At 37.2% G+C, this 19648-nt stretch overlaps 1 protein-coding gene across 41 annotated transcripts in view; it reads left to right on the top strand.

The window, feature by feature from the left end:
• ZBTB20 (zinc finger and BTB domain containing 20) overlaps positions 1-19648 on the top strand; it is a 785665-nt gene that overhangs the window by 226883 nt on the left and 539134 nt on the right. For 7 of the 41 annotated variants that reach the window (XM_060640781.3, XM_078453025.2, XM_060640793.3 and 4 more), the window contains one exon: positions 3518-3590. The exons of 32 other annotated variants lie outside the window; for them this stretch is intronic. The gene's annotated coding sequence lies outside the window, so the exon portion shown is untranslated. Of the gene's footprint in view, positions 1-1227; positions 1359-3517; positions 3591-19648 lie in introns of all 41 variants that reach the window. 2 more of the 41 variants (XM_078453020.2, XM_078453019.2) reach the window with 1 other exon arrangement.

The following is a 19648-nucleotide window of genomic DNA, read 5'->3' as shown; positions in this document are numbered from 1 at the left end:
TTTAGTTTAGAAAAAAAAAGCAGGTGTATTGTGTAAAAGAAAATGTAAGGCTACAAAAAAGCCCAAACTTCTGTGGACAGTTATAGAAAAAAATTATTAAAATAGATTTTTAAAAGACTTACGTCTTCCTGACCTTTCCTTTGTGCTTATATATATGTGTGTGTTTTTTAAATATTTACATATAAAACTAGGGGATTGGCTTCCTTCCCAGAATTACTGGAAGCACCTTCACCAGGAACATTTGGACTTGAATAATCTCCACAGCAGCATTTTCTTTCTTGAATTAAATGAATTGTAAAATGGATGATTGGCTCAGGAACACTGACTGCTTTTGTGGGTTCCTTTCCTTTAGGTTGAGAGGCTTATGGCTCCATGGTGGGTAGCTTGCAACTGATGATCTTGGCTACTTTAAGGTTCCCCTTCCAAGCTAGTCCACCCCAGCCTTATAAAAGCTACTGTAGGCTCCTTAAAAGATACGTAGACTATAAACTTCTTTAGAGGAACCAACAGTTCTTTTTGAGTTTGATCAATGCTATATTGAATGTTTAGCACAATACTTAGCACTTACTAAGCACTCACATTTATTTTTGAAAGACTAAATGAATGATTGAGTAAATAAAAAAAAAAGTAATTTGACATATGTTAAACATTTTAATGGCCAATAAAGTGGTTATGGGTATGTCAAATACCTTTGTAGTCCCCAGCAAACAGTTAGTAAAGCAATTGCCCAGATTTGCATATAGCAGTTACAGGTTAAGCACACAGTGAAATACATACTTTACTGTCTAGTTTCCTCAAGCCCACAGTAACAAATGTGTCAAGTGCTTACCATGTCCATCACTCATTGTGGCAGCTGTTGTGGGGGGCAAAGATGAAAAGCCAGAGTGGTTTCTCTCTGGGAGCTCCTAGTGTTCCAGAGGAATCAGACACATACCACCTACTTAAAACATAGCAAACCATACACAGTAGAGTTACAGCTAAAATATTATGGGAGCGCCAGAAAAAGAGAGAGAGAGAGAGAGAAATTCTGACTGAAGAGTATCTGAGATGGTTTCCTAGATTCCTGGAGGAAAGTGGGATGGAAGGAATGAATCCTTTGAAGGTCACCAGGAGCAGATGGTTGGCCATGGTTGGTAGAGAAAAGGCAAGTTGCAGAATTCTCTAAGTTGCAGTACCAAGTTAATACAAACATACTAGATTTTCTTCTATTCTCTTATGCATTTCCAGCAACAGCTTGATTTTAACCTCTGTAGAAAGACAAATGAGAGAGCTGTGTAACGGATACATGAATGACGAAAGCTAAATTATAACTCCAAATCAAAATTCTAATCACATTCAGCTACTGAATAGGAAATAAGGTAAAGTATGCAAAAAATTTTGTAACTTTTTAATTCTAAGGCATTAAATATATAAAATTATATTATTGTTCATAATGTTTAAGATTGTCCATGGTATGAAATAAAATTTAGGGGATAAGAGGTTTAGAGACCTAGAATTGGGGAATCTCATGTATAGGTAGTGCCTTACAGTTTACAAAGTACCTTCCTAAATTACTGTTTTATTTTATTATCACAGCAACTTTTGAGGTTTCAGAACTGGCCTTATTATTTCCATTTCACAGGTGAGGGAACTGAACTACTGAGAAGTTAAGTGACTTAGCTGAGGTCACAGGGTAAATATCAGAGCCAGGTTTTCCTGAAAGGCTGTCCAATTCTTTTCATATACCTCATTAAAACCCAGAAACAATGCATAGGATAGTTCTATAGCTACATAAGAAGCATACATCCTGGGGGTGCCTGGGTAGCTCAGTCAGTTGAGCATCCAACTTCTGGTTTCAGCTCAGGTCATGATGTCATGGTTCATGTGATTGAGCCCCGCATCAGGCTCCATGCTGACAGTGCAGAGCCTGCTTGGGATTCTCTCTCCCTCTCTCTCTGCTGCCCCTCTTTCAGTTGCACGTATGTTCTCTCTCTCTCCCTCTCTCTCTCTCTCTCAAAATAAATAAACTAAAAAAAAAATTAAAAAAAGAAAGAAGCATACATCCTTGTTCTAATTTGATTCCAAACATTTTTTATCTATTTGGTTTTATAGCCACCTGTTGTCCATTTTGATATGGGTAAAATATGCAAGGCTGAAACTGAGGAATGCACACATGGGCAAGAATGGTTATTTTGATAACTGATATGGATATTAAAATCATGATGGGTCTATGGATTGAAAGCATTTTAATGTATTTTTCTTGACTTTGAGTAAAAGAAAAGATTTCCATGTGAAGGTGCAAAATATGCCCTACCGAACTCATCTTGGAGGTAACCAAAGGGCTGTGGGACTAACAGCTTTTGATATTACTTAGTGCTTATTATTGTTATTATTATTATTTCTTTTTAATTATGCAAAGTGCTAATCAGTTTGATTATGCACAGTGCTAATCAGGTTAATTATGCAAAGTGCTAATCAGTTCTTCTTGAAGCACACGAGGAGAGCAGAGGTGCTGGCGGTGAATGGCGTTGGTTGATGGGGTAGTCACGGCAGTCATTCCTTATTAAGATAGGAGTAGACAAGATAGCAAGGGGATTTTTCCATAAAAATAAGGAGGAAAGGAGAGAGAACTATGAGCACACGAAAGACTGCGGTTTTGGCAGGACGGTGCTTACGCATCGAAAGCTGTTTTTCCCCCTGTTGCGTAGTTTGGTTGGATAGTCTCTGCTATATTTTGAAGGCACTCATTTGAAGCCAAAAAGACTGCAGAGGGAAAGAAACAGAGTATTGTATAGCTAGACAAGTTGTCAAAACAACTTATTGTAGTTGGCAAGCACCAATTCCTGGGAGGACAGTAGAGGAAGTAGAATCTAATAGACCTATACATGAAAGAGGACATCAATAAAGAGAATTGAACAATTAAAGGAGTGCCATTCTGATAAAATAAACAGGGCCATCTCACCACCACATTGTTAGTGGGATGGCCGTCTGTGTAGCATATTTCCTGAGATGAACTGAGGGCTTCTTGGTGCTGGCAGTGGTCTCTACTGAGGGTGGTGATGACGAATATGACAATAAGAGTTTTATGTAATAGCTCCTAGTTGGATCAGCCTTGTTGCTGCAGAAATCAAAGTGAATTTTAATATTAACTTGCAGGTCTGTGCTTATTAAGCTGGGTGACTTCCTGTGAAGATGAGTTTATAGCAATATGTTCATATGTTTTTATAGAACAATGACCATGGAGCTCCCCTAGGAAAGCCCTTTTTATTCACTCCTCCTGTTCTATTCTGTGGTTTGATAAGCTATCAGTGAAATGCTGCGATACCCACTTGTTTGAATGTATTCAAAGAGCAGAAAGCATTTCAGGATTACTAAGTGAATATTCATTTTTTTTTTTAAAGAAATATGTTCGGTCCATGTGACTTTTCCTTTACTCTGGAATTTGAGCAGGAGATTTAGAAGTCATTTATAAAAGGGAGGGTCTGCTTCCCCCTTTACAACCTGATAAACCAAGTATTTATTTACTTTTCCTTTTCAGGCCTCTGCCTAAGTACAGCTCATCTTCACAAATGCCTGTAGTGAGCTTGATTTCTGGAAATGTCCAAATAATGGTAAGACTCCTACAGAGGCAAAGTCATGGGTGATATCTTCAGAGTAGGACATATTAATGAGGGATTTGTCCAGACAGCACTGGTATTGGAATAAAGACAGGCCTTCAGTTTTCATTTTTATTTTAACAGGACCAATTTCATTTTAAAATATGAAGAGAATGTCATAAATCTTTGGTTTCCAAGGAGAGTCTGGAAAGGAATAGATTGTTAGAGGACAGCGCCCACAAATTGAGAAAGCCTGTTGGGGGCCCTTTGAGAATTTGGCTGGAAAATTCTGTTATAAGCAGTCCTTCTGCTCAGCTTCATGGGAACATGGTTTTAGAAATGAAACATTGCTTCTGTGTTCCCCATCCCCCCCAAAACTAAGATGAAGATGAAATGTTCATATTACCACTTTATCAAAAGTATTTTGAGTTATTTCTTGATAAGTCTAAAAAATTCCCAATGATTCTACCCAAAGGATACCTTGCCAGTTCCACTCATTGACAGTATACTAAACTTGATTTCTGATGAAGTCATTTTAAAGCAGAGACCTTGCTATGTAAGGCATTTTAAGAGGTTGCTGGAAGGTTTCAAGGAGAAAATGATATGAACCAAATGGCAAACAAAAATTAATTTAGCTAATATGTCCAAACTTCTGATTAATTACACACTTGCACCCACATCACACACACTCCCACACACAGACCCACTCATCCCTTTATGAAACTACTACTATTTTATAAAATGTGTATTATGTGCCAGTAACAGTACCATTTACCATCCTGAATAATGGAGATGCAATTATTCAAAAAGAAACAAGTGCCCAGCATTATGGAGCTCACCCACACAGGACAAGATGGTATTTTTCTCATGATCTGCAGGCTTAAGAACACAGAGTTTGTACTTTATTCCTTCTCAAAACTTTTCTCCTTAGTAATCTATATAATTCAATTAGCTAGCACTAGTATCTTTATATTTGCTAAATAAGAAGTTGTACTAGATGGTTTCCCAGGTATCTTCATTTCAAATATGCTGTGCTAGAGTTATTTAGATAATCTGATTATACTATAAAATGAATTTATTCTCTATTAATGATGTGAAGAGCTTTAGGTTCATACACAGTCTCTCTTAGACTTTGATCTTTGAGAAAATAAGGTAATTTTTGACTAATTCTGTGGACACAGCTTCCTTGGATTTAGGTCAAAATTGAATATATAAAGGGTGGACTTTGGAATCCACCGTTACTGAGTTTGAATCCTGGCTCTTTCAGTTACTAGCTGAGCAAGTCATAACTGCTTTGAGCCTCTGTTTCCTCATAGTTCCTATTTCACAGGGTGGTTATGAGTATTAGTTGAAATAAACTATATAAATCACTGAAGTCAATGCCCAGCGGCACCCTGGAACATAGCTTTGCTCCATAGTCAGTCCCTTTTTCATTTCTGGCAACTGTAGCCTTTCTGGCTCTTGCTACCAAAAATATCTTGCTTCCTTTCCCCAAGCTGCTTTTTCTTGCATTAAGCCTGTACTTCAATTAACTTGGTATTTTTTTCTCCCATTACATCTTTATAGTTTATTTCTCCTTGCTCTCCTTCTTATGTACATTGACTACTTGCCTGCTTTTTCTGAGTCAATTTTGGGGTACTTGTGTTTACCATATGTAATATAGCCTTGATTACACAAAAAAATATGTGCAACTGTAACTCAAGTCAATTATACAGAAATATGCTGTTTAAGTCAGAGCTGGACTATAATTGTTTATGTTTTCGATTTCCTGACCATACTGGAAACTTCTTGAGGGCAAGGATAGTGTCTTTAATTCTTGTATTCCCAATATTTATCATGTGCTCTACCAAGAGGAATCTCACAAGCTAACAAGGGGCAAGAGTTTTAAAACAGTAACACATATGATCTACGAGTAGGAAAAGTGTTGAGGAAGAGAAGATGTTGAGGCTTCATGTAGTAGATACTGGGAAGGCTTCCAAGAACAAATAATGTCTAAGTTTGCCCTTTAAAAAAAAAGTTCTTATTTTCTTTTCCTGGAGGAAAGAGGGAAGAAAAATAAATTTTATGCAGGAATAAGAGCTTATGTGTACAAACAGTTGATTGGTGGCAGGAAAGCAGGGGATCAGGTGACAGAAAGGAAGTCTAGAAAGTTAAATTGGGAATGTATTATGAAGGGCCTACAAGCTGTTTAATGTTTTGTGTGAATAATCTTCACTTTCCAACATGAATGTATTTTTGTGTTCAAGAGAACACTATGTCACAAGAATACGGACAGTAGCTTTTTTATGTGTGAAAAAAGAAATGGTGAGATTTAGCAATCAATGAATGCAAGGAAAAAACAATGAGGGATCATGTCAGAAAGAAGGTCTGAATCCAAGTCCAAGCTGGATTCCATACTTGCTTTATGACCTTAAATAATTCACTTCATCTTCCTGAACCATGTACCCTTTAACATCACTTTCTACTTCTCATTTAAATGTATATGAGTTTAAGTCACTTCTATTGATTATAATTAAAGAGGGCTCCTACTTTGGATGGTTTGGATCTCATGATTTGAAGACGATGGTCTTGTTTAATGAGAAAAATGAATTTTGTACTAGTAGCACATGTAACGTTAAGCCAGAGGTAAGATATTTGGGAAGGAAAGGAAAATGAATAAGAACAATATTGTTCTGACCAGAAGAAGGTGAAAAGGTCTTCTAAAAATAAAAATAAAATGATGGCTATCAGAAGACTGTAAGAAGGCGGAGATACTGAAAAATCGGTTTAATGGATTTTTACATTTGGGGTGTAGATGTAGACCCATAGACCTGATGAAAAAAAGAGGCCAGGGAGTAACCTACCTTCCCTACCCTGTGTGTTGAAAGTTAACTATCTATGACTGATAACTAACCAAAATATGACATGGGAGATGCGATGTGCAGAGGATTTAATAAGAGGATAGCAGCAAGTGGTTTACAAAATTTGAGGCCTGCATATTTTCATATGAGTGCTCATATCCCTTGACTTTCTTCTATCACAGAAGAAAATTCTTCTCAGTTCCCCTCCTTCCCTTCCTTTTAAGAATTCTGTTCATGCTGGTGAAGTGTCAGGACTTTGGTAATGTAGAACCAGGGGAATGGAAAACAACCGGAAAAGTGACCTTGGCTGGGGGAGGGGCAGATGATTTACCGAGTGGCAAGAGTTTACTAGAATAAGAGGAAAAGAACAGAGATGGGAAGAACAATGGGAAGAAGAAAGGAGTGGGGGATACTTGTGAGGAAAAGACAGGATGAGGAGAGATCAGTGCTGGAGGTGAAAATGAGAGAGATTCTAGGGCACTGTTTCTGTCCATATTCAATGTGGCTAAGACAAAGAGGAGGGATTCTTCTCTCCCTCTTTTTGGTGTGTTTTGTTTTGTTTTGTTTTGAGAAACTAAACAAAATGGGCTGTTTTTTTTTTTTCTTTTGTTTGTTTTGTTTTTTAGTGTGTTTCTCTCCTTGGCAGCTTTTTTTTTTTTTTAATCAAAATTAGGTAAAACATTGCCACTATTTTGTTCTCACATTTCCACCTCCATCACCAACACAACACAGTGAAGAAGTGAGGCTCAGAATTATCCCAGTGTTCAGGAATCTGTGGGCTTCTGTGATTTATGCTCTGTTTATCAGTTGTTCTTGATGTTAAGTTTAACACCAGAAAAATACAAGAGAGGAAGGATGATGGCCGACTAGTATGTGATCCATATCAGATGGTAGTTCCCTCAAGATGGCCTGATTTCTAGTACATTTCACCTACATGCTGCTCTTAATTCATGTTTTTTTACTTGTGAGGGGTCAGCTCTGCAAAGCAATTTCATATTAACCACAGCAAATTCATGCTTAGGTTCAGAGGAAAAAACTTTTTATTTCAGGCACTATTATGTTTTGGAATAATCTTTGGAGGATGAGAGGTAATTAATCAAGATTCCTATAAGAAATGATAGCAAGTAAACATTATCTGATAAAACGCTGTTAGTTGTCGTTGTTATTTAGGAATTAGTTATAGTTCAACCAGCGTAACTGTTGTGTCAAGAAATCATTCTCTGTAAGATTGACTACTGACATATGTGGACATACCTCAGTTGATGTGTCTGGGAACTTGGTGCCACCCCAGGGCTGGGATTTCCAGGTCTGTGTGAAGACTTCCTGACATAAATAACATCTTTTATAAGGTGAACTGTATACATTATCTAATGTCCATTTGGGAAACTTTCTTGTGTTTTTACTTTTGGCATTTAAAAAAAAAAGAACATAGTTTAATAAACCCACATTTATTTTATTGTATTTTAAAAAGGAATTCCCACTGGATTATGTAACGTTAAACATATGGCTACACAAAGATTAGAAAAGCTGTGGCCATCAGGAATAAATATTGGTAATAACACTGATAGAATTTCACACATGCAGTTTAATGTGTGAAAAGTAAGAAAGACTTCCATAGAACTCAGATAAGGAAATAGGCTTGTTTTTTAACAAAAGTATAAATGAAGTCGTTTGTTATTAAAATGGTAGCCTTTGAAATTGGCTTCCTGCTTTCGCACAAGAGGAAACACTTTAAGTTAGGTGATTTTTTTTCCCTCTGATGAGAATGAAAAATAATCAAAACAATCTATACACATTTTATTATGAAAAAAACCTTGGAAGAATTCTATTGGTATAAGCTAATGCGAGATGACAATTTGTTTATTAAAAAGTGTTTTTCATGGCCTCTTCTATTGGCCATGCGCAACTGGTATAAACAAAGATCCTGTGTATGGTAAAGGATTTGCATTCCTTTGCATGTTTAGGCATTCTTTAGCAGGACTTATTTTTCTGTTTATCGACAGTACTCCTCAGGTCTTTGTACAATTATGTGTACATCAGCAGTGGCAACGTTTGAGTGGGCAGTAAGGGTTTCCTAGTTAAAGTAGCCAAAAGAATAGAAATATTCATTGTATTGGTTTTGGTGCTTTGGGCCAAATACATTTGCTCCACAAGAGTCCCACTGCACAGGACAAACTGCTATGTTCAGAAGACACGCAGGCAGCTGAAGAGTCAAGAAAAGCTGCACTGGTTTTGTTTGGGGAGGGCCTGGCTTTTCATCTGCCTGGGAAAGGAACAGGCCTTATTTCCAGTTGCCAAGCGTTCTAATGCTGAGAAGTGTGTCAGCTGTGGTTACTCTGGGGATTTGGTTGACAATAAGCACTTTTCCTTGAGAAAATCAGCATAGATGCCACACATTGGAATTGTACAGATTGCTTTTATTTTCTATTTTAACAATTAAAGAATTAAATTGCTTTTCCTTCTTTTCCCAGCTGTTGCAGCTTCCTTGTTTTTTAGCTCAGATGATGGGCAAAACACACACTCTCTTAAGAGGAAAGCCCACTTTTTTCCTCCTGTGTGGACTTCTTGAGGTCACGTTACTGGCTAACCCTAACTGAATAATGATATTTAGAAGGAGACGTTCAAGGAGAGATGTTTGTGAGTGATGGCCGTGGTGGATAGGAGTGATTAAGTCAGTATTTCAAGGGTATCAGTGTAAATCACATACGTTAGGAAACTTCAATATGCCACTTCTAGGATGTTTTTAGCTGAAAAACTTGGGGCCCTAACCTGTTCCATAGAGAAGTCTTTTTATTCCCCATAGTTTATAGCTGGGAACAAAGTACATATGTAGGAGCTGGATTGGTTGGATTAGTGCACTGTAAGTCAGGCATTAAACAAACCTGACCTTTTCTGTCAATTCATTCCCTGTAACCTTTTACCTCTGTAAGGAGAAGTTCACTTCTGTATTCTCACTGAGTTTGTCATTATGGTAGGGAGCCAAAATTCCCTTCCATGTTACTTAGGGAAAGATGCTAGTAGCTTTTATTCTAGATCAAACCAGTGTCTCTACCATCTCTTCTTTTACAGAAAGAAGCTAAGCATCTGACCTGCTGCAAATTGTGTTTTAACCACTCCCCTCTGCCCCCACTCCTTTCTTAAGAGCCCAGGGCCCACAGACTATTCATCTTCTTCCTCTGCACTGATCTTTGCTCTCATTACTGAAGGAGGCTTTGTCCTTTTATAATTTCTTTTATGTTGGCTTTACTTGGGAAAGAAATTTAAGAAGCATTTATTGACTATTTCTGTATGTCAGACACTAGGCACATTACATGCCATTATTTGTTGGGTTCTCTAGAGAAACAGAACCAATAGGAGATATATATGTCTATATACATTATACATATACACAAATCAATAGGAGATACATATGTACAGAGTTGTATTTATGCATATATGAAGTTATTTTAAGGCATTAGTTCACATTATAATGAAGACTGATAAGTCCCAAGATCTGCAGTTGGCAAGCTGGAGACCCAGGAAATCGATGGGATGGTTTTTGTCCAAAGGCCAGTAGGCTCAATACTCAGGAAGGATCAGTGTTTTAGTTAGAATCCAAAGAAAGAAAAACACTGATGTCCCAGTTCAAAGGCAGTAAGTTAAGGGGATTTCTCTGTTACTCCAAGGAGGACCTGCCTTTTTGTTCTATGCAGTCCTTCAGCTGATTGTATGTGGCCCACCCACATTAGGGAGGGCAATCTGCTTTACTCAGTCTACCAATTCAAATGTTAATCTCATCCAGGAACACTCTCATAGATACACATAGAATAATATCAGACTAAATATCTGGGCACTCTGTGGCCCAGTGAGGCTGATACGTAAAAGTAACCATCACACATGGTTTACCTAATTTAATCCTGGCCAAAATAAAGCCCAAAACTCAATGAGGTAAATACTATTGGTTATTATCACCAAATTTAATGATTAAATGTATGATTTCTATAGTGAGATTGCCCTTAGTTAAATTCCGTCTCCCCCGCTTGCTGTCTAACAATAAGCAGGTTACTTAACCTCAGTTTCCTCATGTCTAAATTGGGGATGATAGTATTATATACCTTGTTGAGTTATTGTAAGAATCAAATGAAATAATACATATAAAACACTTAGCTTTGAAGACTGGGACATAGTGTAGTACTCAGTGAAGGCTAGCTACTTTTTATTTGCACAAGGAAATAAAGGTTCAGGGAGATTGAGACCCTTGCCCAAGTCACATAGCTAGTAAGTGGTGAAATGAGGCATTTAGTCATTCTTCTCTGCTAACCTCTATTTTGCAGGGAAGCAGTATAATGTCATAGTTAAGGCTCTGGTGTTAGACTCCGTGAGTTCAAATCTTGACTCTTTGACTTACCGAGAAACTTTAGGCAAGTTGCTTAACTTCTCTATGTCTTAGTTTCCTCATCTCTAAGATAGGAATAAAATAGTATCCTTCCCAGACTAACAAAGAATCAAAAGATTTCTAGGGATATTGCTTTCATCTATAAACTTTAAGTGATAGAATTTCAGCCACAGGAAGACTATAGAGGAGAGATTTCTTCAGTTGCCTTCAAATTATCCCAGCTGTTCCTAAGATGGGTAAGATTTATGAAATCTAGAAAAGTATTAAAAGCACATTAACATATTATAGATAGCATTGCTTTGAAACAAATTTCTTAGAAAACTTGTTTTTTTGAAAGAGAGAGAGAATAAAAATAATGTTTTTCATTCAGAATAATTGCATGTATACTCAAAATGAAGTTGAAACCAATGGATGGGAGGTGAAAAGAAGTCAAGGAGGAGTCCATTGTGGGATGAAAATCCTAGGACCTCATTTTGTAACTCTCTTGCGTGTTTAATAGAAGCCATGAAAGATCCACTATCTGGGACCAGATATTTCTCTCTCCACTATATAAGACAAGAAGGCTCAGAATTTCAGAATGTTGTATCTGATTTGTCATCTGTCAACCAAAAGCCGCTGAAAAGGCAAGAGCCCTGGAGAACTGTTTTCCTACATATGTATTTGTTTTTAGACAAATGTGTTTGTTTGAAGGTCTAAACACCATGGAAATGGGCACCATGGAAATGCATAGTTGGGGGGGTAGAAGCCCTAGAAGTATTGACTCAATCCTTGATCCTTCTGTGTGATGGATTAAATGCCACATGCTTCAGTTTGCTGTGTGTGGGGTCCTTCAGCACAATTTATAATAAACAGCAATCCTGTATGAAGGACATAAGAAACTTACTGACTTTTTTTCAAGAGATTAATGAGAGGTTGGTTGTCATCTGGATGTTGCTTAGGCAAAGAGCACTCCAGAGAAAATCATTGTGTGTCTTATTTCCCCCTCACTACAAAATATTTATTAACACTTGAAATCAGGTTAAAATTAATATTAAGGGTAGCCTTGAAGGGGAAACATAAAACCCATGTGCAGGTTGAGGGGAATGTGGAAACAATGGGGAGAAATGGGAGGCACCTTCTTGCCTGAGAGTGGGGGTAGAAACCGGAAGTGAATTGCGTTTCATCGTCACCACTTTTGTATTCTCATTGATTTGTTTTTAACTTTAACTCCTGAAGCTGGAGGTGGAAACCTTCCTTACCAAGTTTCTCTCTGAGTTACCTACCACCCACCTGCCTCCTACAACTTGGAATCTTCTGCAAGTAGGCAATAGTTGTAGATATTGTTATGTGAAAACGAATGGAATCAGATGAAAATTTTGTGGGTAAACATCAGATGAAAATGTCTTCTCTGGTATGAGATAGCAGTTACTTTATCATATCCTTTTTATTTTCATAGAACTGTTAGGATTATTTATTTACTTATTTGTGGCAATTGACATGAACAACATTACTCAAAGAAAAAAATACTTAATAGGAGACCAGGAAAGAAAATGTAATTGTGTCTAGAAACCTTTTTGCCTTAGCTAAATAAATAAGAAATGATAAGACATACAATACAATAAGAGATGAGAAAGACTGAGGTTCAAGCAGACTGCTTTATTTAATTCCATTTAATTTTATTGGGTTGAATTTGATAGAGACAGTGTCAATGGACATGTACAGGGAGATTGGTAGAAGCATGCCTGAGGCTGTTGTATCATTGACATAAATGTGTGTAAACAGAAAGGGAATGTTGAGTAATTCTGTATACAAGAGTAATTTTTAGATATCAAATTTCAGTATTACAAATGCACAGGGCAGCAGGTTGAAGCAGATCTGTTACCTGTATTTAGTTCTTGATTTCAATATACTGAAAATCAAATGTAATTTTTAAAATTTTCTTCATTTGCCAAAAAGTACTTAGAATGTTTTGCCAGCATTGCTGAATTCCCAGCTAAAACATATATTTCAGCTTTATTTTTGGAGGAGGAACCTTAAGTAGGCTGCTAGAAATGGTTAAACGTCAAACTTAGGTTGCCTTGGACCCCTTGGTTTTCTTACAGAGCTCAGGTTCCATAGCATATGTGAAGAGTCAGTTTACAAGTAGAAATATGTGCAAAGGCTTAATTTTTAAAATTTATTTTTCATGTTTTATTTTATATTTGAAAGAGACAGAGTGCAAGAAGGGGACAGACAGAGAGATGGAGACAGAACCTGAAACAGGCCCCAGGCTCCAAGCTGTCAGCACAGAGCCCGATGCAAGGCTTGAACTCATGAGCAGTGAGATCATGACCTGAGCCAAAGTCAGGCACTTAACTGCCTGAGCCACCCAGGCATCCCTCCTTTTTTTTCTCGTGTTTTATTTTATATTTGAGAGAGAGAACGAGCAAAAGCTTAATTTCATGTAAAAGTAAAGCCAAAAGAACTGAGATTGTTTTAGAGAAACCAGACATCTCAAGTGGATTATCAGAGTGAAATTAATTCATTTATGCATACTCCTCAACAAGCTATACTTTGGTCAGTTATGCTTTGAGAGAATTTGTGTAGTAGAAGGAAGTAGCACATGTTATAGTCCCAGAGGGTGAACACGCGTGAGACTGCCAACCTTCGTAGCAATAACTTTTCTAATTAGTCCATATGTGATAGGGAGTTGGGAAGACCTTATTTGTCTTATATTATTTTGTGTACTTATTTCTTTTCATTGAAATGGTGTTATCCTTAAATTTATCTATTAAGAGCTGCATCTGGATTCCAATTTGGGACAGCCCAAATGAAGCTGAAGACTTGTATAGATGAAGCTGAGAATTGACAGTATAGGTAGGTAAAATAGATGACTCATACCTTCCAGAACTCATCCTCATGCCTAAATGGTCTTCCATGCGTTAATCAATTTGTGTAGGTAATTGTCAGATAGCCACTCCATTTTATGGAGATACGTTTTAATTAATCAGTACACCTACATTTTGCTGAAGTTTCCTTATGGGCTGAATTATCATAACATTAGCAAGTTAGGATAGTAAAATGGTAAACACAAACAAGAATCACTGGTTTACAGAAAGTTCTTGCCTTGTAATTACATTATATACAAAGATATCCTCCTCTCAGACACATAAACAATAATTTAAGCTCTGTAGCAACAAGCACCTTGTCTTTATTTCTAGAACCTCTTACAATACCTGGCATATAGTGTGTGTTCAACAAATGTTTATTAAATAGATGAACTCTATTATAAAAAGACTCATTGTTACCCTAGATTTACCTACACATTAGGTCAAGTCAAATCTCTTCCTTTTTCCCCCATTTCCAAGAGCAAGCATTTGTGTAGGCTGTTCCCAACATACAAACAGGTTGTGTTACAAAATCTAGACAATTGAGTCACTTGGAACCAAGGATTCTTCTGTCATTCATACATTGATCACAAGTATTGATTCACCGTACATTCTGGCCTGGGCACAGTCCTAGTTCCCAGTGGTGAGCAAGAAACAAAGTCCTTGTGTACTCTAGCTCTTAGAACAGTGCCCAGCACATATTGAATGCTCAGTAATTGCTAACTGCTCTTTTTAAAGATTGACTCTACTATTTTCAGGGATGTTTATTCAGAGCCCTTAGCCTCTATGCTGAGTTATCAGCATATGCTATTTTAGGTATATTCTTACTTTATTTCATTAATCTTCCCTTTCAAAAAGAAAAAGGTATCTCTATTATTATTATTATTATTATTATTATTATTATTATTGCTGTTTGGTCTTGGCAAGCTATGAGCCCTTCCATGTTATTCTCACCTGAAAATAATGAAGATGTGATCATCTAATTCACATGGAGAACACAGCAGAACTTAGTAAATTAATGTTTGCATAGTGCTTAGAAATGTGAGGTTAAATTTGCTAAGAGAAATATACAGAACTATTATTGCCGCTAAAATTATGATAGACATTTTTTCCTCTACCAAAAAACACCTCAGTTAATTGGTGTTCATATTTTAAAAGTTGAATGTACCTTAAAGAAAATGTTCAATGTATATCTAAGGAAAATAAATAAAGATCATGCCCTTTCATTATTATGTGATATAAAACATGTCTAAGAAATCACTAGTTTGGGGTCAGTATATGATATTTAGGACTTTATGATTCTCTGGTCTGGACAGATGGATGATTGCTTCTTCTAATATAAATGACAGGTGGCAGCTCTGGTGAAATGGTTTCCAAAGTCCTGCTTTTCGTCTCTCTTCTTTAGCTGTTGTGGTCTTGGACTAAAGTAGTAATGCCCTCCAATTCCAAGAGTAACAAGGGCTTTTGTTTGATTTGTTGTTTTGTGGGGTTTATTTGGGGTGTGTGTGTGTGTGTGTGTGTGTGTGTGTGAGTGTGTGGGTCTTGTCAGCCCTTTGGTTAACTCCATCCATTCAGTGGTCTAACCAAAATGGCAGACCATAAATGTCCCACAGCAACAGGCTGTGATTTTAAACCAGGTCTGAAGACACTCTTCCCAGAATAGTGATTCTTCCATGTTTACTTCAAACATTGTCTAGACTGTGAAGGGTCATTGTATGTGATGCTCTCTCTTCAGCAGATGGAATGAGTTTAAATTGTAAAATTCAAAGCTGAGTATCTTAGCTGTAAGTTTTATTTATTTGACAAGTAAATAGTGACTACCCACCATATGCATTAGGCACAGTTCTTGGCACTAGTGACACCACAGGGGATAAGACAAGTCTGGCTCACCAAGCTTATATTTTAGTAGAGAAGACAGATAAGAAGCAAGTAAATAGATAATTTTAGGAAAGAATAAATACAATGAAGAAAATCAAGCAGGGTATGGTAGCAAGGGTGGGGTGTGGCAAGCTCTTTTAGAATATTAAGTTCAGTGTAGATTTCCTGAAAAGGCAATTTTAGAAGAGACCAGACAAAAGGAAGAGAGTGAACATGCCAATCTCTGGAGAAAGAACATTCTAGGCGTAGGTAAAGTTTGCAGGCCCTGAGGTGGGACTTGGCCTGGCGTGTCCCAGGAAAGAAGGAATACTTTACGACCTTTGACAATCTCTAAAATCCTGAAGAGCCAGGTAGAAACTGACCCATATGATGTACACTTAATTTTCCTTATACACCCTTATATGGTGGAAGACATTGAGGCATCCTTACAATGTGAGTTCCAATCTTAGATTTTAAGGTGTCTTCATGCTATTTTTGATTTTAGTAAAACCATAGAAGGATTGAATGCCTTGTCTGGTGGCACAGGATCAAATCTCTCCTAGTAACACCTGAAGTTTAGTCCTCCAAGAGTGCTTTGAGAAGTAGTGCCACAAGACAGTTAATGCACATCCATGAGAGATGCAGGGTGACTGTAGGGCAAGAGAGATGAATGAATGCACACCTGTAGGTGCTCTTTTATTTTTTAGCCTTTCTCCACTTAGAAAACATCTACCCTCATGATCACCTATAAGCACCTTCTGCCCACTGGTTGAACCGATCTTGTTGGATGCAGGAGTATGAGGAGCATCTGTTGTAATGTTATAATCCATAATATTTTTCTGCCTCGGGAAACCTCTGCTTGTTCTGAAGATACTGACATATCTTATATTATGGCACCCTTTCTTAAAAAGTTTATGAAGATAAAAGAAAATTAAATTTTGACATACTTGGAGTTGCTATCTCCTCAGTGGAAGCCTATGGCAAATCATTTTGTAAAACACATAATCAGATCCTCACTTTGACATAATTTCAGAATTTTGTATATATGGTGTTCACAGTGGAAAGAAATTTTTCTCCAATACCTTCTATAGTATTGGAACATGAAAGGCGAGTTAGTCCCTTATCCTGTCTTGTCTATTAAAGATTATTCAAAGCCTCAGACTTGAATCTAGATATGTAGAACCAACCGCAAGCAGATGATGCCTGTTAGTGACATTGTAGTTGTGAAGTTCAGTTTGAACCTTTGCTTTATCTAATTCCACTGTCATTTACTCTGTGCCTTTACAAAAATAATTGGAAAAAAATAGTTCTTCACTGACTATTGCAGTCTTTTATGAAAGACTACCTTCCCAAGATATAATACAGACTACAGTGTGGAATATTGGAGGCTGTTGTAGGACTGTTTGGAAATAGCTTGATACCTGAAGGATAGTTCTAGACTCCGAGGGGAAAAAAAAGAATACCATAAGAATTCATTCCTCCTCTAACTCAGTGCTTTGAGTAGTAAAAGCATATGGATTCTGAAACAAAAATATGATTTCCTTACTCAAAGTTAAATACCACCTCCCCCAAATTAAAGAAGATAGGGTGGGGGGAGGGTGAAAGGAGGAAGGAATGGGGAAGAAAAGAAGGAAAGAAGGGGAAAAAAGGGGAAGAAAAGGAGAGAGGGAAGAAAAGAGAGGGAAGAAAAGAAAAGAGGGAAGAAAAGGGAGGTAAAAAGGGACAAAGAGGAAGAATGATTCTTTTGACATGTAAAATGTTTCTATTAAATTCTTCATTTTCTGTTTTTTCTTTAAAAATATTGTTTTGTCTCATTATAAAACCTTGAAAATTTAAGGCTGACTGGTATACTGTAAGAAGCACTAAGTAAATGCAATTTCTATTTTTAATAATGATAGCTCAAATTTCATGTGAGCTCACACCAGCTCTCCAATGTAATTAAGTTTATGGCTTTCTTAGGCACTTTCAAATATCCACAATGTGTAGTTAAAGATATTTTTTTTTTTTTGGATAAGTATTAGGACACCACAATGGTGATGCTGTAGCAGCTGGTATCTATACTAAAGTAGATGCAACCAAATAATGGAAATCACAACATATTTTGTCTAAAAAGGCTCATGACAGAGAAGCCCTGTTTGAGCAGAATTTCCGAAGTGATAAAGGGCTGACGTATTTGAATGAAGAAAAGGGGTGTGAAGCAAAGACTGTACTTTGAGACTGCAGATCGCCTCTGAACAGCACAGGTATTCCCATAGGGCTCAAATGTAAGTTTGGGGTAGGGAATGTGTATTAGAGATTAGACTACTAGCTCCTAAAACAAACATGATGGCCCATGATTTCTTTTAACATCAGAGAAGAAGAAGAAGAAGAAAAAAAAACACAAGTAGAAACTGCAGGTGCTCCCTTTTTATTGCACTGTGTAAAGAGAAAATGTAAAATGGACAAGCTTTCGACAATCATGTTCTCTTCATCAAGCTGTTATTGTTATTTTAGTGAGTCCACTAAAAAGAATTATCTAGAGCTTCTTGTTTTTACTTCTTTGTGTACTTGATGAATATGATTACCATTTTTACCTCATGTATTTAAACCCCTCTGCCATAATCCCATATTCTGCCTAAAAGCCATGTCTGTGGGAGCGTTTGCTCCTGCAGTAGTTTTTAGGGATATGACTGCATTTAAGCAGGTGCAGTAAATGCACTTTTGGCGATTTTCACGGTTGTGTGCAAGTGCAAAACGTCTGACATAATTAAGCTGAGATTAATAGAGACTATTAGTAAAATAAGCTTGTTTTATGAATGAAGAACTCACACTCATTCAACATAGCCTTTCTTTGACAAATGCACTGCATTCACTTATGTACCACTGAATTGCATGCCTGGAAAGTGAATAAACATTTGTCAGGCTACCTTCCAGAGTTTTCCATTAACCATCTTCTAATTCCCTTCTTGTGGTCTGCAAAGGGAATCCAATTTTATTTTTAAATGGAACAAAGGGATTGGCCTGACACTACAAAGGCCAGTGATTGTCAGAATCACAAGAAATCTTTAGTTAATTTTGATCCTGAATTGTTCTTAGTCCTGTATTTTTCTCACTTTAGAATTTAAAGCATCCTATTCAAAATGGCCACCATACAGAGGAGGAGGGAGCAAAGGAAAATAATAAAGAACAGTGGCAACTGAGTTGATGCTGTATAAATAAGCACATTTGCTGTGTCTCTGTTCTGCAGTCTTTATGTCCCACTGATGAGAGAACTGGTTTGAGATGTAAATTGCTTCCCTTTGATTGAACCAGGGAGGAGATGTCATGTAACTCATCTCATCAGCATAGAGCATTGTGCGCCTTTGGTGAATTATAGGATAACAGAGCTAGGAAGAATTCCTTAACCTCTCTCTGCAGCCCTGTTCCAGTGTTTAATAACCACCAAAGGGAAGTACTTCCCTTCAGTTCACCTGACTACCTTCTGGGGTTTGAGCTCATTTCTTCTGACCCTGTCCTTAAATATTTTGTAAAGGATCACTGGAAAATACCATGGTTTTAACTTGTAATGCGTATCCTATAAGTTGTGGGGAGGTTTTTTTGTTTTTTGTTTTTTGTTTGTTTGTTTGTTTTTTGTTTTGTCTGCTTATTTGTTTTAGGTAAAGAGCATTGAAAAGATTGCTTTGGAAAATGAGAAAGGGGATGAAGAAATAAACGAAAGGCAATCTTTTCCCTAGTGTGTCTCACTTAGCTAGCTTCAGGATAAACCTGGAGGGGCAGCTCTCCAGAAACAGAGAATAGAGGAGGGGTTAGGAGTAGGCATGGACACAGGGGTAGGAGCTACCTGTGGTATCCATGAGATGGTGTGCTATATGAGCAAATAATTACTAACGGAATTTAAAACACAAGAATTGGAAATAGGCCCGCAATCAATCTAGCCTGATATCTCAACAAACAGGGGACTATGGATATATGTGTAAGAAATTCAGGGCAGATATCACAGCCCTATCATGACAGCACGGCCTGTTCTTCCTCCCCTTCTATTAAATCTACATTTTGAAGGTGGATGGTGCTGACTCATAAATTAAATTGGAGTAATGCATACAGTGTATATATATTTCTGTCACTTTGTCTCAAATTAAACACGAACCTTCTCCCCTGACAAGATGATAGAAAAGT

The sequence above is a fragment of the Panthera onca genome, chromosome C2 (assembly GCF_046562875.1).
Source record: "Panthera onca isolate mPanOnc1 chromosome C2, mPanOnc1 haplotype 2, whole genome shotgun sequence".
NCBI lineage: Eukaryota > Metazoa > Chordata > Mammalia > Carnivora > Felidae > Panthera > Panthera onca.
This window is presented reverse-complemented; position numbering and strand designations above follow the sequence as displayed.